This window comes from Ovis aries, chromosome 18 (assembly GCF_016772045.2).
Source record: "Ovis aries strain OAR_USU_Benz2616 breed Rambouillet chromosome 18, ARS-UI_Ramb_v3.0, whole genome shotgun sequence".
NCBI classification, from domain to species: Eukaryota; Metazoa; Chordata; class Mammalia; order Artiodactyla; family Bovidae; genus Ovis; species Ovis aries.
This window is the reverse complement of record NC_056071.1, coordinates 63,383,179-63,405,743: the sequence shown is the minus strand read 5'-3', so window position 1 is coordinate 63,405,743 and position 22,565 is coordinate 63,383,179. Positions and strand designations below refer to the sequence as shown.

At 53.2% G+C, this 22,565-nt stretch overlaps 1 long non-coding RNA gene and 1 other non-coding gene across 16 annotated transcripts in view; both read right to left on the bottom strand.

Moving 5' to 3' along the window:
- Window positions 1–266: 266 nt before the first annotated feature.
- Window positions 267–381, bottom strand: MIR493 (microRNA mir-493). The gene has a single exon (NR_107884.1). It is a non-coding gene; the product is annotated as a microRNA mir-493 (primary transcript).
- Window positions 382–7,502: 7,121 nt separating this feature from the next.
- Window positions 7,503–22,565, bottom strand: part of GTL2 (WAS/WASL-interacting protein family member 2) — a 35,219-nt gene continuing 20,156 nt past the window's right edge. For 8 of the 15 annotated variants that reach the window (XR_009597287.1, XR_003585778.3, XR_009597288.1 and 5 more), the window contains one exon: window positions 7,503–22,438. This is a non-coding gene — a long non-coding RNA (WAS/WASL-interacting protein family member 2). The remainder of the gene's footprint in view (window positions 22,439–22,565) is intronic. The other 7 variants (XR_009597289.1, XR_003585773.2, XR_009597290.1 and 4 more) reach the window with 1 other exon arrangement.

The window sequence follows — 22,565 nt, the reverse complement described above, 5'->3', positions numbered from 1 at the left end:
GGTCCTGGTGCCATTCTGAGATGCCAGCTACCAGTGGGGAAGAAAGTAGGCACAGGTGGGCTCTCCTTGCAGAACCCACTCAACAGGACCTGGGCTGAGCCTCCTCGTACCCACACAGTCAGACCCAAACACCCAAGCCACCCTGCACACCCAAGCCACCCTGCACATCCAAGCCGCCCTGCACACCCAAGCCGCCCTGGCCCAGGCTCTCTGCCATCCACCGGCTCTCTTGCGTCTCCCCGAGGCGTGCACTCCCACGGTCCATGTCCATTTACTTGCTGCCTGGCACAGGGCCTGGCACACAGTAGACCTTCACCGAATGTGCAAACGAATGAATGAAAGCCTACCATGTACAAGGCCCTGGGGGCCAGAGGGAGCCCCGAAGCGAGGATGATGGAGTGAGGCAGATGATGGATGGGTGATGGCCAGGTCCACAGTGAGATGAGATGCTGTGCTCAGGATGACAGAGGCCAGGTGGAGGTGATGAGAGCCCGAGATGACCGGCCCACGGGGAAGGGTGGGCCGGGACCCAGGACTTACGGCGTACAATAAAGCAGTGCTGGGTGAGGGGAGCCAGGCTGAGGGGCCCATGGTGGCAGACATGCATGCGATGGACCCCAAATACTAGAGGTGGGTGGAGGAGGAACCCAGGACCCACAGACTGGGCCTAGAAATCTCTGAGGCTCAAGATGGGACCGGGAGTGCCAACTAACACCCCTGCCCACCTGCATTAACAGAATACCCATCTTGTACAAAGCTCAGAGAACAACTACCAAGCTGAGAAGCTTGCCAGTGAGGAACAGTGGATGCCCTAGAGTGGGGGCACTCCCCATGAAGGAATTTTGAAAAGCCACCTAATCCCCCCTTCCCCCAGCCCACTTTTAAATTGGCAACAAAGCTTTCGTGTCAAGCTTACAGAGTTGCAGTGATGTGACTTCCTGGGTATCACATAATATTTATGTGATCAAAAAGCACAGAGCTCATTGGATTCATCCACTCTCAACCTCACTGGCAAATCAATCAGACAAAACAGACTTTCATCAGCAAAAGTCTGGCGTTTTTAGCACCTTCAATCCAGACCAATGCAACCCTAAGCATTGCAAAGACAAACATTACCCTTCTGGATTCTGAATCTCAGGTACACGCATCCCCCAGATGAGAAGGGAATGGCGCACCTGGGACAACCAGATGGGAACTGACCTGGATGGAGCAGCCTCTGGGCTGAGTGCCGGGGTTGCAGGCATCGTCCAGGTCCGAGGCTCTGTCGAGGCCGCAGTGCGGTGCCAACATCTGGGTCCAGAGGTCCTGGCCAGCGCCCGTGGGTGGCAGACACCCCAGGCCGTGGCCAGGGAGGCTGAGCAGGCTGCAGACACTGGGCAGGACCCAACATGTCCAGCTCAACACCCTATCCCTCCATCCAGGAGGTGGCTGGACAAATACTGTGAGCTGCTGGGGAAGCTGGGGTCTTGGGGCTGGCCTGGGGGAGCTGATCAGAGTTCCAGGAAGGGAGGAAGGAACTGGGGGGCTGCAGGCGGGGGAGGCCCCACTCGGGAACACAGCTGGTGAGAGGGGGCATCAATAGCTCCTGGGGGCAAGACTGCCAAGGAGAGGCACTGAGGTGGGCTGGGGGGCACGGACCGGGAAGGGTAAGGGGCGAGGACTAAGGATGCCACTCTCATGTTCATGGTGGCAAAGCTCGTTGACAGGTGGGCTGGCGGGGAACTACAGGGGGCTTGTGGCAGGGGGTACTGCAGAGAGTGGGTCTGCGAGGGAATGGATGTGAAGTTCAGATTCAGGGCATCGGAGGCTAGGGAGAGACCCACTGTCTCTCATTTCCAGTCACTCTCCACCGTCTCTCTCGCTCTCTCACACACACATGCACACACACATCTGCACACGTGCACACACCCATGCACACACAGGCAGGCTCAAACACATCCATCCCCCAACCGAGGCTAGGGCCCCCCTGCACCACGAGCACCATCCCCCAGGGTCGGGAGAGCACTCGAGACTAACCTGGGGCAGCCACCCAAGTACCTATCTGATGCTGGGGACAGTGCAGGAGCTGGGGTGAAGGGGTGCAGACTGATCTGAGTCAGGGGTTCCAGGTGGCAGGAAATTTCAGAAACAGCCCCCTTGTAGGTGGCATGAGTCTGGGCTGCATGGGGAGTGTTGGCTAAGACCCTTCAAGGTCACATCCAATTCTAAAGAGGCAAGTTCCAGCTTGGGTCATTAACCCCAGATGACCAGGCAGGGGTGCCCTGGGGGCTTTGCTCCTAGCAGCGTGGCCTGATTCCTGGGCACCGAGGCCCTGGCCAGAGTATCTCAGAAAAGACCGCTCCTGGGCCCAGCGCCCTATGGACACGGGAGTATCTGTCTCTGAGCCCTAAGGTCTCCCCTGTGACATGCGGGGCCCAAGGGGTACCCAGCCCCCAACAGGCACACATCCATCCACTCCTGCCACCATCAACCAACACCAAGCAGACAGATAAAGTGCTTTGTGAAGTGCAGGTATATAGGTAACGTTCCACAACGCCCTGCCAGCCCCCTCCCGGCCCCAACCTCCCCCACTCCCAGGGCCACTCGGAGCCCAGAGAAGCTCTGGCCTTGGAGGCCCCACAGCCGCGGGGAGGCAGCGGACTATGGGCTTCTGGCAAGTACCAGCTACCAAATCAGCCTGATATAAGTCTCCCTGGGGTGGGGCTCCCCCTCCTCCGCCAATCACTTGAGTAACACTTGGCTGGAATTTGGTCTGACTCTAGACCAGCTGGCTGCCGTCTTGCCCCTCACTGCCCTGCCCATCTGTCCTTCCAACCCGCCTCCACCCACCCACGAGTGGGCCCGGCCTCTGTAGAGTCTTTGCCGCTCCTGGGACTGACTTCCCTGAAGGCTCAACCTGGATGCAGGGTGCAGGGCTGAGGGTTAGAGGCCAAACTTTCTCCTGAGAAGTGCTGGGGAGTCGGGGGGTGTCCTGCCTCCCACCGGCCTGTGTGGAGCACACCCCTCCATGTGAAGGGGGCTTGAGAGAAAGCTTTCTGCAGGCTGCTGGCTCCTGTCTCACTCCAGCCCCCCAGCTTCCCCAGCCGCCAGGGCCTCCCAGGGGGCACTAGTGGTAAAGAACCCCCCTGCCAATGCAGGAGACTTAAGAGAGACCCGAGTTCAATCCCTGGGTCAGGAAGATCCCCCGGTGGCGTCCATGGCAGCCCTCTGCAGTATTCTTGCCTGGAGAATCCCATGGACAGTGGAGCCTGGTGGGCTAGGGCCCACAGGGTCACAGAGAGTCAGACACAACTAAAGTGACTTAGCACACACATAGGGTTGCCACAGAACACAGAGGATGCCCAGGTCAACTTGAACTTAGGTAACGAGATGGTGGCCGCCAGTGTGGATAAGAAGGGAAGATTACAGTCATCTGGGGGAAAATGGCAGCCCAGGGCATCTTCTGGGTTATTGCTTCCTCTAAGAGCGGAGCTGGCAGCATCCACAATACCTGGGGCACGAGCCAACCGCTCCTGGGAAGGAAGAAGGCCGTGATTTTCATCTCCCTCAGGGATTGCCTGCCTCCTCGCCATGGAATCCATGTCACCAAGTAGTCAATACTCACTCACCAAAAGTGGGGGCTCCCATTAAAACATTCCTCCAAAAAGGAGGAGGAGGACAGAGTGACTGACGGGATAAACTAAAGCCCCATAGGAGAGTCAGAGACAAACAGTGGCTGAGCCTGGCTCCCTAGATCCCCAGAAGGGGGTCTTCCTGTCCCATCACTCCATCCCGCCGAGTAGCCTCACTCCCTCTGGCCTGGTCTTCCAGTGTGGCGCTGGGGCTGGGGTCCTGGAGCACGGGTGCCGTCACAGTCAATCTGCCCGAGGAGACAGGAGCTCTGGCGCCAAGTCTTCCCACTTCTGCTCTCTTGATGGGCGTCTGTGGGCAATCTGTTCAGCCTTCCGGTCTCTTCCTGAATCTCAGTACAGTCAGAGGCAGTCTGTTGTCTGGAAGATCTGACCTCCAGAGAGAGAGGTCTGGTCTAAATGGACATCGAGTAACCAATCTGTCTCTCAGCCTCAGTGTTTCCATCTGTAAAATGGGAGCTGACTGGGAGACCACCATGGACCTGATCAAAGGGGAGCCCTCTACACTGAGACCACAGCAGCAACAGCACCTGGAATTTAGTCTTTTGCACTTGGAGGGCGGGGACTGAATCAAATCTGTCTCTTTTCCCAGTCTCAGCACAATACCTAGCACACTCCAGAAAACCTTCGACAGTTCGACAGCCTTTCTGGGAGGGGCTGTATCATCATCTTCGACCTGCGTCAAGTCTGGAGGCTCTGCCCCCTGGTCCAGAAGCTCCCTCTGTCCTGACTTCCACCACCTCCGTTCGACTTTGAGCCTTGCTTCCTGCAGCTGAAGATGTCACAGAGCAACTTCACATTTTTTTCACAAACATTATGAGCCCGCTGGCACACCCGTTTCACATTTGGCTTAAGAGACTGTTGTGAGGACTTCTAGGAAATCAGCAAGGAGTGATTCTAATAATTGCCTGTTCTTGGAAATCTCCTAAAATAACTTGGCCCAATGACGGTGAGGGGTGGGGCAGTCCTCTAAGACAACATTTCTCCTCCATTCCAACCCAGGTCTCGAGTTCCAATTACTCATAAAAGAAGCTCTTGTGTGCACAGTTCCAGATTCGAATGAATTTCCAGGAAACATCACCAAAACGATGCTGGCATCGTTAGGATGTGTTTTCCAAGAATGCTCGCTAGCTGCTCCCTTTTCCTGCAGACTCCAACTGCAGAAAATAAGTCAGTTTCTAGGATATATCATTGTAGCTATGTCTGAATGGCATAAATGATGATATCAGATTCTCAGAACCTCCCAGTCTACAGATTTTAAAGTCAGCACATGCAGAATAACACTCAGCATTCTCTTCCCACAATGTTGACACTTTTCATCACTTCGACTGTGTCAGCCCACAACGTTCTTAGGGTTTCTGAGCAAGGCAGTGTTTTTGGCCTCATTTCATTCATTGCCACCCCTCTTTGGTTTAGTGGACAGACTGGGGTCAAGCCAGCGTCCAAGGGATCACGGTGACCATCCAGGTGCTGGGAGTAGGGTCCCAGTTCAAAACACAGCGGCACGTGCAACCATCAAGTCCCTGTGTTGTCTGGGGCCTCCTCTGCTGTCCACGCCATCTTCACCACCCATGGCGATGGCCTGGCCCCCTCGCAGCCCCAACCTCAATAATAAGCTTCCGTTGCTGGAAATAGGCAACCAGATCTGACCAGCCCCAAGGTCTCAGCCTCACGCTGGACTGGCCAGTGGGCGTTTAGCACCTTCCCCCGGGAGAGGAGCTAAGTCAGGGAAACGAGCTTGGGTTACATTCCAGGGTCCAGCCAACTTGGCAGCCCCATGGGTCAAGTCTGGTGCGCAGCCAGCCATGAGTCCAACACGACTGAACAGTGCTCTGCTGCACACTCAGGGGCGGGCTTCGGCAGCAGGACCCACCCACGATCCATGACTTCTGCGGCTGGGCTCGTCCTCGCCTCCTCCGCCGCCAGCAGTCCCTGCTGCACCTCTCTCCTTACGCATCTGGAACCCAGCTTCCTACGGGATGCAAAGGCTACCTCCGGCGCTGCTAGTGAGGAGTCTGCAGGCCACACGTGGAAAGCAGAGTCCCCTCTGCCGCCTCCAGTCCAGTCAAACCTTGGCCACATCAAGTCCTGCCCAGGCAAGCCCACGGCCTTGAGACTTTCTCAGTTCCACCTGTCTGAGCTTTATCGGAAGCTGGAGCTAGGGTCTCGGTTCTGAAATATCAAAGTGGCCCCCATTCTGGATGCCTGAGGTTCACTAGAGGCCAGAGCTGGAGTCTCAGTGCTGGAACATAGACAGGGGTCATTCATCACAGACAATGTGAAGTTCATCAGAGGCTAGAGCTGGGTTCTTAGCTCTAGACATCACAGGGGCCCTCAGTCTGGATGACCAAGGTTCACGGGAAGCCAGTGATGAGGTCTCAGCTCTGGAACATCAAAGAGGTCCCTCATCACAGACAGCTGAGCCTCACTGGAGGGTGGAGCTGGGAATCTCAGCTCTGGAACATCAAGGGGACCTTCCTTCTGGATGTGTGAGCTTCATTGGAGGGTGGAGCTGGGAGTCTCAGCTCGAGAACATCAAGGGGACCTTCCTTCTGGATGTGTGAGCTTCATCCGAGGGTGGAGCTGGGCTCTCGGCTCTGGAACATCAAGGGGACCTTCCTTCCGGATGTGTGAGCTTCATCCGATGGTGGAGCTAGGCTCTCGGCTCTGGAACATCAAGGGGACCTTCCTTCTGGATGTGTGAGCTTCATCAGAGACTGGGACTCTGCCCACTACAAGCAAGACTCTCCTGGACTCTCAGCTCTCGCTTGCCCAGGCATAGACTCATCTGGTGGGCACATTAAGAGGCGGTCTTCTCCTCATCTCAGTGTTGCCTGGACTGTCCACATCCCCTTCAGGGACTGGGGTCAAGCCTCCTTGGCTGAGATATGGCCACAGTCCAGAGGTGGTGCTTTCTCTTTGCAAAGGGGCCACTCTCAGCCCCGTGCAATCACGGTGGGACTTGCCTGTAGTTCTCCTGAGGCACTTCCTCATGAGGAGGGGAGGGGAGGGGGAGGAAAAGGAGGACGGAGAAGAGGAGGAAATGGGGAAGGAGGAGATGGCAGGGCTGGTGGTGGCCTTGGCGCTGCCAGTGGCGGTGCTGGTGGTTTTGGCGTTGACGGAGGCAGTGGCAGTGGGCAGCCCCTCTTTCCCGCTGGGTGAGGGTCCAGATCATCTGCTCCAGCGAAGCCAAGCGTGCTGTCCCAGGACTCCTCGTGGGCTCAGGTCCGAAGCTCCCTAGCACTTGTCCCCCTCTGTCCCCATTCGGCTCCAGCCATATACTGCTGGTCAATAGTCTGACCTTCCTGAGCTGAGCCATGGGGGTGCAAGGGGTGCCCCCCTGCCAGAGGGCAGGGGCTGCAATTCAGGAGCTACTTTTTCGGGCCCTTGAGACCTGCTCAGAAGCCAACTGGTGGGATGAATGTTGGCCCTGGGTCACAGCCCGGCTGGACCGCATGGCAGTCCACTCACCATTGGTTTAAGCATTACGACTGTTCTACCAGGCCCCCTGCCAGGGCCCTGGCGGTGTGTGAGAAATGGGAGGAAGAGTCACAGCCCTGGAGTGGCACCTCCATCTCCTGTCTACATGCCTTTCTAGAAAGAAACCTGGCATCTTCAAACCAGCAGAAGAAGGGGACCAGCCCAGGTTAGTCCATCCCAACATGCATCTGTCTCAGGAGCCCAGCAGGCCAGCTTTGCTTCTGGGCCTCCCATCGCCCCTGAGTGCCCGACGGGCAGGGGACAGGTGGCTTCCCGGGACCCGAGCTGGCTCCCCCACTCCCCCATCACACGGGCCCAAGGTGACAGGAAGCCCCCAGCCAGACAGCATCCCAACATTCACCCCGCCTCAGATTAGTAGCACATCCATCGCTGTTTTTGTTAAGACAAGAAACATATTTATTGAGAGCACAATGGGCCGTGCCAAGCCCCGCCCCCGCCACTGGGGGAGGGTGCTTTCCGACCCTGGCACAGGCTCCTCACAACAGCCCTGTGAGGTAGGTGTCCGAGCCCATTTCTCAGATGTGGACAGCGAGGCCCGGCGCTCTCCCAAGTCTCAGGGTTCGTGAGGGGCAGGGAGGGGGTCCGGCCCGCGTGTCTGACACTCAGATCAGTGAAGTCCATCAGTCAGAGGGAGGGGAGGCGGGGAGGACACGCCCCTCCGCACAGGGGGGTCAGCCCAGGTCCAGAGTCTTTGGGTCCAGCCTGTCCCGTGGGAACGCGTGCAGGTGTCCCCTGTGGCTGTGGAGGCTGAGAGAGACATAGGCGCAGATGAAGGCCATCCACTCCCGGGCTCACAGGCTGACAAGAGTTCTTATGCACACAGGCAGGCAGCAGGCAAGGGGCAGACACATTTAGGAGAAGGGATGCTCGGGGCCTGGACCACACAGGGAGAGGGGAGCACCCAGCCACCAGCTCCTGCCCTCCACCTGGTACCCTTCACATCACCCCCTCCCTGGTCTCCTCCTCCTCTAATTTCCAGAAGCATCACACGCTCCTGCATCAGTAACTCCGATGGTCCTCGCCTAACCAACTGAAATCTAGAAATCTTGGCCTTCGGAGAAACCACCCCAGCTCTCCTGTCTAAGCCATTACCAATTAGACCAGGGCATTTTCTAAACTACCAGCTTCCTCCCCCTCTGAAAGAGAAAGTGTCAGGCACTCAGTCGTGTCCGACTCTTTGCAAACTCATGGACTGTAGCCTGCCAGGTTCCTCTGTCCATGGGATTCTCCAGGCAAGAATACTGGAGTGGGTTGCCATGCTCTTCTCCAGGGGATCTTCCTGACCCAGGGATTAAGCCCGGTTCTCCTGTACTGCAGGCAGATTCTTTCCATCTGAGCCACCTGGAAACCTACTCCTCCTTTGGGAGTTTCTGAAAATTCTCCCTGATTCTGCCTACCTGGACCTCAGTCCCCTCCCCTCTGAACCTGTTACATCTCTGTATTGAAGAGCAAAGCTTCCTGTTCCTCACTGAGTCCCCTAGGCTGGCCGGGTGCTCCCCTGACACCCTCCACTCTGCCCAGCAGTTTCTGGGGCCACCATAGTTCCAGAAAGCACAGGGTTTCTGTGATCAGGACCCACAGGCTGCAGGGCGCTGTGGCCAACCTCAAACAGGAGGCCAGGTAACAAAGCACTGATTTTCACATAAACAACCTCCTCAAACCCAACAATAACCACGCCACGTAGATGTGACTATTTTCAGATTACAGGTGAACAAACCCATCCAGGCCACACACATATAGGTGCTTAGATAGCTTTGAACGTCAGACCTTGATTCTCAGGACCGGTGTACAGGGCCCATCGAGACAGGTTAGCCAGCAGCCCCTGAGCAGACACTGCCATTACGTACTCATTCTACAGAGAGGGGAACCAGGCTTGGGATGGTTCAAGTAACCCCTCAAGGCCACTGCACGGGCAAATACTGCGGCCACACCCAGAACTCCAATGAGTAAGATCCCCACCCCCCAGAGCCCCAGCTTGGGGAGACAAGATAGAGTGAAAGAAAGGAATTAAGGTCTGGGATCCAATCCCCCCTCATTTGCTGGGTGACCAGGCAGCATCTCAGACCAGGCATGTACCTTATAGGCGAAGGTGGTTGGTCACCAGTGGTGAGGATAAAGACTTCTCAGGTCAAAGACCTCCCCTCCCAAGAGCGAGGGCTCCTGAGACCCAGAGCGGGCAAGGGGGTGGCCAGAACACCTCTGCCACTGGGGACCTGCCAAACGCCGCATTAGCAACATTGCCTGGACCACCTACTGCGTGACACAAGGAACCGAATTCAATACCCTGTGATACAATATAGTGGGAAAGAATATGCAAACAGAATATATATGTAACACCAAGTCACTTTGCTGTACAGAAGAAAATAACACAATATTGTGTGTCAACTACATGCCAACAACATTTTTAAAAAATAACTTGGACCACAGCACATAGGAGTACATATTTTAGCCCACACAAAGTTTTATTCTAGATATAAATATTTCCAGAAACAGTCAGAAGACAGCTATTTGCATCCAGAAGCTTCCCCAGGGTGAGCCCCCACTTCAGACAGAGACCCTCAGGGTCTGCCCTGGAGAGTCTTTGCCAAGAAACACCCTCTTTCCTTACAGAGATGCATGCAGAGTCAATGTGTCCATCAGCCAACAGTCAGTTCAGCTTTTCACATCCACTAAAACCCCGCTCGCCCATCAGTGAGCATCTGTTAAGCGCCTACTACACAGGAAGCAGGACCATCAGGGTCAGAGAAGTCTAAGTCTCAGAGTCAGGGAGGGGGTTCTGAGAACCCCGACCCTGACTTGAAATCCTAACCCTCACTGAGGACCCTGACCCTGACTCGAAACCCTAACCCTCACTGAGGACCCTGACCCTGACTCGAAACCCTAACCCTCACTGAGGACCCTGACCCTGACTCAAAACCCTAACCCTCACTGAGGACCCTGACCCTGACTCGAAACCCTAACCCTCAATGAGGACCCTGACCCTGACTCGAAACCCTAACCCTCACTGAGGACCCTGACCCTGACTCGAAACCCTAACCCTCACTGAGCCTCAGTTTTCTCCCCACCCTCTGGAGACAGGGACCCAGGCCTGCCCTGCTCAGGAGGACGAGGCCCTGAAAACACTCCTCACCTCTGGGCACACAGGCCCGAGGACCATCCAGGAGCAGACACCTACACACAGACTCACAGTCCCTTGGGAGGAGGGCCCTAGCCACCTGTCTCTACCTGTGGATCCCCTCGGGAGCTTCAGAAAAGTTCTCAAGGACACAGGGTGGCCACGTGTGGACACAGCCCACTGAGGCTGTCAAAGCCAGAGGCCAAATGAGGGGTCAGGGAGGCTTCTGCAGGGGGAGGGGCCAGAGGAGACCCCCAACTCCAGCCCACCTGGAATGGAATCTGGGGGTGTTCTGCAGAACCCCGCTCTCCACATGTGAGACAAGGGCCAGGAAAGGAATTCCGTGCACTCGTGGAGACCCCTGGATCCACAATGACCCCAAGGGGATGTCTCCTAAGCAGGAAGAGGGGCAATATCTAATTCGGCCAAGTTTCCAGGTCCCACTGAAGCTCCACACGGGCACTGCTAGGCATGTGGTAGGGACAGGGACACCCTGGGGCACATTTGGGCTGGCAGAGACCAGCCGTGGAACTGGGAGGGTTTGCTTTGACTGAGTTGAGAGAGCACCCTCTGGCTTTTCATGGAGGACTGTTCAATCCTGGCTTGGACACAACTCGCTCATCTGTTAAATGGGCCCACATGCCAAATGAGCAGGAGCCTTTTCCCTAAATGGCAGAAGAGGGAGTTTTAGTCCCTAGGATGTTATCCAGAAACCCTTCCTTGGGCTCTCTCTAAACGGTCCTTGCTCCTCCCCCCTAACAAATACCCTTGGGGGACTCACAAAAGTCCCTCCACAGACCTGGCAGGAACAGTCACCTGCGCAAACAGCTGCCCAGGGCGGGAGGCGGGGAGAGGAAAGGAGCCTCCAAGGAAGGAGAAAAGCCATCACTCATTAACTGAGGCAATATTTACTCTGGACCTGCATCACTGAACACTCTCAGGCTACTTGACCTCTGTCTCACACGTCCCAGTGACTGTCGGAAATACAATCTTATTATAAGGTCAAGACCAACTTTTTATTCATTTAGAACTAGCGAAAGCTTCCCTGCTCCCTTCCAGACAGCCGCCAACACATGATCACTTTCAGTGACGGCCAGCATTTAATGAATGCCGTTAAAGTTCACCCAACCCTGAGCTCTCACAACAACCCTGTGAGGTAAGCTTTCCGGTGACCCACGGCTTAGAAAAAAGGAGACCAAAAGAAGACCAATGGTCACAGAGAAGTGCCTTGACCGGCCGTGCACAGTTAGTTACACATCAGCCAGATTCTCGTTTCTAACACAAAACATCGACTCGTTCATCGGACAGCGAAAGTTCCACCAAGTGACATCTGAAACCAGAGTCCTGGTTTCTGAACAACATATATCACACAAAGGTCCATAAGATACAGTAACTGGTTAACAGGTTAATCAGGAGCGGAGGACAATCTCTTAGTCAAGGTTATATACAATCGCTGCTTACACTGGGTTACAATTGTGTTATTCGACCATCTACTCATTCATCCTTCCAACAGAAATGGAAGGCGACCCCTACCACTGGCCTGGTACTGTGTTAGGCACCCAGGCAGCTGACACTTGAGCCCAAATGTTGAGAAGGGGGAGAGGGGACATTGGGCGGTGGGGGGTTGGGGGATGGGGGTGTAGTGTCTTTGACAACCGGTGCCTAATATTTTGCGGGGAGGATACTGCTGGGAGGGGTCACTTGTGGAGGGTAAGTGCCGCCCACAGGCCAGACACAGTGGTAGGCAAGATACAACCTGTTCCAGAGGTGGGTGCGAACGCGTACCCCAGGGGGCCAGGGCATTGCCCAGAGCGATCCCCATTCCCCAGCCTAACCCTAACCCCAAAATTACCCCTACCTACCTTTCAAATGCCATATGAATTCAGCATTCGATCCCATAATACCTGCTGTGTGCTTGCTAGAAAGACTGCCCACTGAGCTGTCCCAATCAGGCTGCCCCTCCCAGCCTGTCACCCCGCCACCCGCCGCCTACTCCCGGGGGCACGCGCACCACCCTACAGGGTCACAGTTCAAAACCTCGGTTACAGCAGATGCGCACAACAGCCCTGAGAGGCGGGCGCCGTGTTCTGCCCAGCAGCCAGAACTCGGCCGTGCCCGTGAGTCTAAACCACATGCTTGTCCAGCTCCAGGGTCCTGGCTTTGTCCACTACACCCACTGTCCAAGGCAGTAAGTCAAACGCAGACTTCCCAGGAGAGCCCCCAAGATCTATGGTGGGAAGCCCCACCTGGCTGGGAACCTGGATCACGGATACATCCCGGGGTTGCCAAGCGTCAGGCAGCCCGGATGCCCTGCTGTGCCAATAGATTGCTCTGTGCAGACCTCACGGTGGGGCATGACCCTCACCATCCAAACCAGCAATCGTCTTCCCCAGTTTTCTCTCAATAGAGCCCAGAATGAACCAATCTCCGAGGGACAGGAAGGACTCTGAAACTCGCCCTTTGTGCAAGATGAAGATGTCCTAATGACTCGAAATCCTGCTCACGGCCAGAATCAGCTGTTTGTTTCAGATCCCCCCCATCCCCACTCCAGCTATCATTCCAGCCTCTTGAGACTCTGGGCTATGATTTCTGAGCACCCAGGGAACACAGCTTGCTGATTACTAATCAACCCAGTTTGCAGAGGAACGAAGTTGGAGAGGGCAATCAAAATTTCGACAGAACTTTGGCCGAGGGGTGGGCACGCTGAACCAAGGATCCCGCCTTGTGACTAGCCCCCAGCAAACACACTCATCTTTTCTTTCGAGAGGGGGTGTCGCAATGCAACCTTGTGACCCAGCTCTAGTATAGCACCAGCTGACCTTTTCGAATGTTTGCGGGCTGGGAGTGGAGTGAATGAAGGGATGAAAGGATGAGTTACAACCGCTGTCATCTGGTAGAGGAAGTGGAGAGGCTGAGGGCAAAGCTCATGGCAGGGGCCATGCACCAGGCAAGGTGGCCTGGGGTGGGGGAGGGGACATCTCCACTCCTGGGTGGGGACAGGGGCCACCCTGGGCCCCCGGGCCCTGGATCCCTCGCAGTGTGTGATGCATGGGAATGCGCCATGGGGAAGGAAGCCGTGTGGGTGATGTGGCAGACGACATCCAGCTGGGACATGCTCAGAGCAGTGACCCCGGAGGAAGAAGCCACAAGTAAGGGCGTTCACTTCATAACCACAGCCCATGGCGCTACACAGCCTGCCCACAAGGAAAAGGTTTGCTTTCAGGAAAGGGAAAGGCCAAAGCACCAGGTTGAGAGGCCAAATGCAATGGATAGATGGATAGATGGATGGATGGATGGATGGATGGATGGATGGATGGATCCAAGTAATGCTGGGAATCATCACTGGCCTCCCAAACATGTGGGTGAGAAATCTGACACGGGCAAACAGCGCTCAGTGCTATAGTAGACGGTCGGTGGGAAGACACGGCCCTCGGCTGCAAGCAGAGGGTATTCTGGAAAGCAGGGGCAAGCTGGGTCACGTGCCCTTCCCAAATGGCCATGATGACTTCTGAGACCTGGCTACCCCTGGGGTGAACCATGAGGGAAGAAGCTCAAGGAGAATATGGGGGCCATTCTACTCTTTGGCTTGTGGAATTGAGTTGCCCCATTTCTGAAGGCAGATTCACTATCTGACCTGATCTGAAATACTTAATTAAACCCCAAAGACCACCATGGAGGCCAGTGGGACAATGGCTCACACATCAGAGGGCACTAGGAACATGAAGGGCAGCAGATTGCCTCAGCTGATTGCCCTGAGAGGTGCCAAGTGGTGATCCAAGGGGTTGTCTTCCTCAAAGTGAAATGGGGGCAGGGGGTGGAGGCAGGAAGGCCACCACTTAACTAACATTCAAGATGGCAGCACAGTTGTCTGGACCTTGGAGGGTCAAAGAGATTCTTGCACCACAAGAGTTACAGAGGGTGAGCTGAGAGTTTATAGATCATAAATGCACAAGCCCACCCAGGAGAAGCAGCCTTAAACGTCACTGGGCTGCCAAAGGGAGAATATCATCCCAATGTGCATTTTCCAGGAAGAGTCAAAGAGACCTGAAGGGTCATCTAGGCCAACCCCACTCCTACTAATTGAATCTCCTTGAAGCTACACTCATCGAGTATCTGCCTGTCCTGTCCCTTGAATGACCCCAGAGATGAAGGGCTCACTACATCCCAAGGACCCTCATTCCACCCTTGGCCAGTCTTACCACAAAGCCATGACCCAGCGGACTTGGACAAACAGTTCACAGAAGATGTAATTTTTTTTAACAAACACAGTAAAATGTTCAACCGTCATTAGTCATCAAAGCAGTGCAAGTTAAAATGACAGAAAAACACTTTTTAACAGAGATAAATTAGCAACATCTTAACAAAATGCTAATACATCCCTGGACATCATAAAATGCTACAAGCCTTCTGAAATTAGTAGTCATACAAAAATTCCTGGCCTTTCCTCAAGAAACTCAACACCAGAAAATTCATTTGTTCATTCACCACTCCAATTTATTCATCCATTCTCCCATCCTCGCCTCCAACAGCCAACCAGGCACTCACTCACACTTTCATCCATCCTCCTATCCTCTCATCTAACATTTATATCTACAACATTTCAGGCATTAGAGATACAAAGATCAATGCAACAAGCTCCTTGCCCTCAAGGGTTCACAGCCTAGCAGGAGAAATTGACATACCACAAAGCAAAGATCACTTCCAGGTGTGGGAAAATAATTCATAAGAATGAAAAAGGGGGGTGTGCTAAGTTATTAGCTGTGGCATAATTTGTAACATTAAAAAAGATGAATTATGCATAGCCAGAGTGATGATTGTAGGTTGATGTGGTGAATGACTGATACAGCCACTCAGTGAGACACAAGGCAGCCAGTGAGGTGATGAAGTATATGGAAGAAAGAAAAATGTTGACAGCGGAATATGGAAAAGGTGGGATGCAAAAATTAAAAAAAAAAAAAAAGTGTATGTGGTGGAGAATAGCAATTAGGTTTAAAAAATGGATGCTCATTTTAAAAAATTAGATGTCCATTAAAAAAACAGTGTGCTTATAAACAGAATCTGAAGGGGAGAAATAAAGATGAGTGATATGTCAAATGATGGGTGATCTGCTCCAAGTCATGTGCTATCCACACCAGTTACAGTCAAGATCACAGCAGGGCCTCTGGCCCATCTGCCCCAGAGACCCAGCCTCCGCCCTCCACCCTCTGGCAGGCCAGCCCCAAGGCCAACCTCCCTGAGTTGGGAGTCATACAGAAATCCAAGGAGACTTGTGGCTCCTGGTACCATCAAGGGAAGGATTTGTGCAAGGGGTGCCTGAAAAGGTCAAAGTCAACAGACAAGATTTGTTCTTTCTTTGAAAAGGGAAAGAGGAAGCACACACTTGAGACAGGCCGTGATCAGAGAGGAGCGCTGAAACCCAACCTTGGACCTCGTGGGTCGGGCACGGACAGAACCAGACAAGGGCCCATGTGGAATTTCCACCCCTGGCTTCTGCGGCCCTGGGAGTCCTGGGCTGAAACCCAGCGTCCCAGAACTGGAGACCTTCAGAAACCCTGACCCAGGGACCCTCAGGCCCCCAGCATTCCTAGGACAGAACTCATCCAATCCCGACCCACCCTCCCCTCGGGACATTCCCCCACCTGCCTATTTCCACCCACATGACCCTGGACAGCCCCTTGGTCCCCGGGAGAAGGCCCCTCTCCTTAGGAGTCTCCTTCTGTTCCTGTCCATCTCCTCTGCGAACTGGGCTGTGATCCCCTCCCATTCTACACCTAACACTTTCTCCACCTTCTAACCCTCAGCTGCCTTTTAAAACAACCACACTCGGGTTCTTCCAAAAGACCCTCCCAGGCTCTTCCTGCCCCAAGCTCCCCTGACCCCCACTCCAGCCCACGCGATGATGCCCGGGCTGCTTGGGGGGCTCTTTGGGGACCCTTCTCTGAGTAGCTGTCTTTGGAGTTAAGAAGTGCGCCACCCCCCACCCCAGGCTTCAGGCAGAACCCGGGCCCCCAGATTCCAAAACAGAAGAGAGCAGAGCCCTGAAGCCCCAGCACCATCTCGGGCCCGTGAAGCCCTGCTCACGTGGCCTGGACACGTGGCACTGGAGGCAGGGAAGGGTAGCTCCTGACACGTGACTCCGCGTCCTCCTCTCCTAAAGGCCACCTGTGTCCACTCAGGGCCCGCGCTAAGAGCACAGAGGTTGGGCCCGGGCCCCTGGCTCCCTCCCTGTACCCTGTCTATAGCTGCGGCTCCTGCTTCTCCGCCTCCCTGCCACCTGACATCCAAGCATGCCTGGGGCATTGCTGGGCTGGACTAGACCCACCGACTCCATCCCACCCCGACCACTCCCTGTCCCCACCCGGGGCCCAGAGTCACTCCTAGCAGAGTAATCAGCCCCTCAGCCCCACCCACCAGGCAACGCTCCAGCCCCACCTCCACCAGATTCCACCCCCGGGGCTCCCCGTGCTCCTAGCCACGAATCCTGGGTCCAGCCAAGTGGGCTCCTCACGTTCAGGGCACTGGTTAGGAATCCAATTTTTTTTTTTTTTTTTTTTAATATCCCAGACTGGAATCGAGAAGTCGAGAGGGACTTTGATCCTTGGATTGATAGACAGACACAGGCACACCACACACAGGTGCACAAATCCTACCAATACAGAGAAAAAGGGACTACACAGAACCAGGGTGTCCCTGGGATTCAAAATGATCAGTACAAACAGCCCCAGCGAGGGGCAGGGCGGGGGCAGGGCGGGAGGAGAGAAGACGCGTTCAACAACACAGCATGCAAAGGCCATTTTTTTTTTTTTTTTTCGCCAAAATACAGAGAGTACATCGCAAAACAATTGAGAAGGTAGCAAGGCCTTGAAACGGGCTCCGGGGATGCCAGGGGGACGGGGGCAGGGTCCTGGGACCACTTCTGCCAACCCCGGGCTGAGATGCACCTGCCCCAGGACACCCCAAGTTGGGAAGGGACAGCAGCCCACCCACGGATGACCCAGCTGGAGGGCTCCCGGACATGTTTCAGAAAGCTGCGGGAACAAGGTTTCTGTGATGAGGCCATGTTGGCCCCCTTCCCACCCGCCTCTCCCTTGCACGGGTCCTGGAGGTGAGGGGGGCCCCCACCCCGCCCCAGGACAGCGCAGCGGGCCCCGGAGGCAGGGGGCACCCCTACCAGGACAACGCTCTACCCAGGGCCCCTTGCTCCCTGACCCTCTGCTGCCCCCTGGCGGGAAAAGCCTCCCCCACAGGTGACCCAGGCCCAGGGAGGGGCCAGGACACCCACCTGGCCCAACACCCCCTGTTCCCGCAACCTTCTGCAGACTCCTGGGGCCCGAGCCCTTCTGCCTCTCCGGGGCTCTAGACGGGGCACTGCCAACAGGCAGGGCAGCATTTGCCCCCACGATCCACCCAAGCAGGGAGCCGATGCCATTCCACGTCTACACACGGAGAAAACAGGACGAGAGCAACGAGGTGAAATGGCCCCACAGCCAGGATGTGACGGTGCCACTCCAGGCAAGGGTCCCCCCGGGCCAGCCCCTCCCCGCCGGAAGTGCACGCCACAAGCACCCCGCATGCCAAGGGCCACCCACTCCACCCAGCTGCTGGGGACCCGGAGGCCCTAGACAGGAAGGCTTCCCCCCGCTCTCCCTTCATTTCCCTTCTTCCTTCGCCTTCTTTCCTCCCTTCCTTCCATGCAGCCATTTCTTCCACTCATTCACTACTGACTTCAACAGCATGACTTGAATCACAGCCTTTGGTTCATGAAGGTCTCCCTTATTTGTTTATACATTATTTCCATTTCTGCTTTCTTGTTTCTCTCACGCTTACTTTCATTCCTTCATTCTTACAAACTCAGGTCAAGAAGGATGAGTCAGGATCCCACATGCAACACCCCTGGTCCAAGCAACACCATCTCATTCATCCACTCAGGCCGTCTCACATCTGCCCTTCCTTTCATTCTCATCCTGGCTTATCCTGCGAAATCATGAGAGCGGTCAAAACTCCACCTCCGAAACAACCATCACAGGCCCATGTGCTTACTTGCCTTTGCAATCTTTCTTCCTCGCCACTAGTCACCTTTTAGATTTTGCTATTTATTCTTTTATTTATGGACCTCCATTGCCTATATTTTATGATATAAAGATAATAAAAGGCTGGAGGTGCAGCCTTGTCTTGGGGCTGGGTATTTGCTCTATTTTTCATTTATTCTTGGAAAGGTGTAATGCGTTTATCTATTTAAGGAGTAGTATGTAAACTAATTATCATTCCTGTTCAGACAACCTCTCTTAACGAACCATTTATCACTTTGGTGGTTGGTTTACTGTCTTTCCTTTCTCTCTCTCTCTCTCTCTCTCTCTTTTTTTTTTTTTTTTTTTTTGCTTCTTCTTTTTTAATCTCTCCATCCTCCTTTGCCTTAGAAGAGGGGACTGGGTGACCTTATCCATCATTAGGGTTGATGAACACCTCACCCCTAATCCTAACAGACCCTTCTCTCCGACACACCCACGTCTTCACTGCCTTTCTGCTGGGCCCCCCACCTTTCTCTTTCACTTAAGTTTCCCTTTTGCCTCGTTTCTTTCTCAGCTTCTCTTTCACTCTTAGGAACCTCAGGTGTCTTGGGTGAGATGAGTGACAATCCCATGGGCCGTCTCAGGCATTCCCATTACTGATTCAGTCATTCGTGGGTCCTTTCATTCATTTTCTCACTCTTCTATTTCAATATTTATTCTTTTATTTATGGACCTCAGGTGCACAGAATTGGATTAACTATCATTTGCAGTTCCTGGAGGCTTCTCGGCACCGGTCCATGTAGGGCCCCTTTGGTTCGTTAACTCCTTGTACTGGTGATTTGCAGGAGGACTTATTTAATTCTCTCAGGAGCCCAGTTTTGAATCACTCACAATTCCTGCTGCATGGTGCCTTCTCATTTTTTTTGTTCTAGCATGGCCCTGTCTCTCGTAATTTATGTACATATTTATTTATTCATTCAATATGCTTTTATTGCTAATATCCTTCTTGTCATAATTGCCTATGCTCCTCCTCCATCCTCACTGGCTCTTTTGGTATTCTTTTATTCTCAAGAGCCTCAGGTGCAGAGGCTAATTCATCAAAGTCCCCTTCCTCATTCACTCATTCACACAGCCATCCCCTTATTTATTCTTTCTTTCTGATGAACTTCAGCTTTTACTAGTTTTTATATTAAATGAATAATATGTTTCTTAAGCACTTATCCAGGAAGTGCCTTTTTCTCTTCCATCCATCCATTTCCATTTCTTCTCCCATACCTTTCTTTCTCCCCGTCTCCCCCTCAATTTTTCAAACTCATTCCACGCCGTCTCGTGGAACGCATGTGTTTATCCCTGCAGGCTTTTATTTATGCTATTGTTCTTTTTACTGTTTATCAACTTTGGGGCAGGAGATCTGAATGAATGTGGATAATCTGTGCTAAACCAGTCCCCTCTCACAGACTTCACTGACATACTTACTATCTTTTTTTACTTCTTTATAGAAACTTTTTATTTTTTTCCCCTCCCATCTTAATTAATTGTTCTTTTCTACCAGTCTTTCAGGCTTTTTTTCTTACTGCCTTTCTTTCTCTTGGAGATTGGGCACCAGGAAACGGCTGCACCCTAACACCCCTCACAACATCAGCTTCATTGATCACTGCAAATTTTTTCTCTCGGGCATTCATGCACCCATCCAGGCTTTCTCTTTGGTAATTGTTTTTACACTTCTAGATGGCAGGGTACCTGACTGGATACATGAGAATCTACAAGCAATGGATCCTCCCGCCCTGGCCTCTCTGAGGTCCTCCCTTACGTATTTCGGCTTGGACCTGCCTCCTGGTTGGGTGGGTGGTGACCCATCTCAGAAGCCCAGATGTGGATCCATCCATGCGCATGGTTCACGTCCCCTCCCATTCTTATTCCTAGAACAACCCTCTCTTATACATGCATTTATCTGTCTATTAGTGTATTCCTTTTGCTATTCGCATCTCTAATCTGGCTTCTGACTTGTCGTTTCTTTCCCATTTTCAGTTTCACTGTTTCTCGCCTTTACTCTCTCTCTCGCATTCTTTGGAGCTCAGGTGCCACGACCTGATGGAGCCTAACGTCACCTGCAAACAGCACCCCCGGGCCCTTCAGCCCCGCCTCTCAGTCACTGGTTCCTTCTGGCTGTCCTTCATTCATTCACTCATGTCAGTCTTCCTTCCTGTTTCTTTTTCTCTTTATTAGGTATTAACTCCTCTACTCATCGAGTGCCTGTTCAGATTTTGACCCATATTGATCCACAGTTTGGATTCTCAGCCTCGCCTGCTTCCAAGGATCTCCTCATTTATCGCCTTCTTTTACTCTCTTTCGTTGCAACTTTCCACGTTTCCTCCTTTCTCACTTTTTCTCACTTGTCTTCTCTCATTTTCCTGGAGCTTTGGCGTGACCACAGCCTCTCCTCCTCACTCCACGCCATCTCTGTCTCTTTAGATGCTCGCTCACTTGTTCACTGAGATATTTATTATATTTTGATAGTCCTGTGGCTTTCAGGGTCGGACTAACCACAGCCCTCGATTCACGACCGCCTATTACTCAACTCCTAGCACTGCCTTCCTCTGTGTGTTGATCTGCTCACCCACTAATATTTTTCTGGACTTCACACCCGTTACTTTTTCTTCCACATTTCTAGATTTTTATTTAGATATGTTATTCTCTTTTTTAATCCCTTCATGGAACAGACCTCAGCTCACAGGACTGGATGACTCAAAACCCTTTCTGCCATGCTCCCTTCAGGATTCAGGTATGTCCACTGCTCACCCATTCGTCCCTTCATTTTTATCTCTTTTTTTTGGACTTTCTTTCATTTCAGTCTTTACGTATGTGTGCCCAGAATTAGAAAACTTTGGGTTAAAGTTAAATCTCATCTCTGGTCCCCTGGGTCTTTTTTCACTTTTAACTGTTCTTTGAGCTCTTCCTCTGGTGTTTTCTCTTTTTTTTTCTGCTGCCAAGAGCACGTATTTGGATTAATCCTAATGCTTGGTTTATAATAACCTGACATAGTCCTCCTTATGGGGAGTATTTTTCTCACCCCCTAATTTTAAAAGCTACCTTATTTTTTACGTATTAATTTGCATCTTTCCATTTCCCTTGCCACTTTCAATCCCTGGTACCCTCTCTGCCATCTTTTCACTTTGACGGGCCCCACCATCCCAGCCTCACCGCTGGCTTACACATCCTGACTCCTTATTCCTCCTTTCTGTCATGTAGGTTTTTCTTCCCTTATGGACAAACGATAGGTGCTATGTATTTGAATTGCTCGTGTGCCTTAGTCCAGGATAACCGGATACTGGTTTCTGCATGGCCCTATTTACATACTGATTCCCTGCTTCATCAACTTATCTATTGATCTCCTATGTATCCAGCTGGATCTCCTTCAGGGTATACTTCTTTACATTACTTATTTGTTTATTCGTTCTTTCACGCCTCCATTCATTTATCCATCCACTCGCTTCTTTGGATGAGGTAACAGAGCCCAGCAAAACAACTTCCCAACCAGAACAGCAGGGCATTCACAGTATCTCTGACCTCCCACCCCCTCTCATCCAGTTGAGCACCAAGGTGCACAAAACCCACAGTCCTTGACACGTAAGCATGGCAGATGCAGGCACAGGCAGAACACACGTGAGTGCAGCGGACGCCGCCCCCCCCCCCCGGGGCCCACACCCGACACAGACAGGGGTCAGACTCCCCAGGCCCGCTGGTGGGGCAGGCGCTTCCCCAAGGACCCCTCTGAATGGTCATCCTTGTGAGAAACCTGTTTCAAGACCCAAGAGTACACAGAGGCACACATGGTATACACAACCTCCCTGGTGGGAGATGACGGACACAGAATTCATCTGAAAGCAGACGGCTTTGTCTATAGTCACACACACAAAAATATATTTTCGCCTTTCGAGGCAAATAAAAAAGGAACTACCCATCACTATTGCTAAGCGTCCCAGTCCCAAACAATGAAAAGCTTGAAGCGGTTTGGCCGGAAGCTTTGAAGACAGAAAGTCTGTCCATTTGGACATTTCAAGGGGGGAGGCAAGCGAAGATTATTGGAGCTCGGAGACGGCTTCAGAGGCTGGTGCCACCGCCTGCGTTTTCTCCTTGGCCCGTCGAAGGGCCCCCCAGCTAGGCCACTTCCATCCTAGTCTGCCCTGCCACACAAGAGCCAAAGTGAGGCTCGGTCATGAAAGGGCCATTCACTTCCTTTGTGAAAGAGGAGGAATTCTGTGCGGGTGCGGCACTTGAGGCCACCTGTAACATCCCTTTGCCACAGAGGTG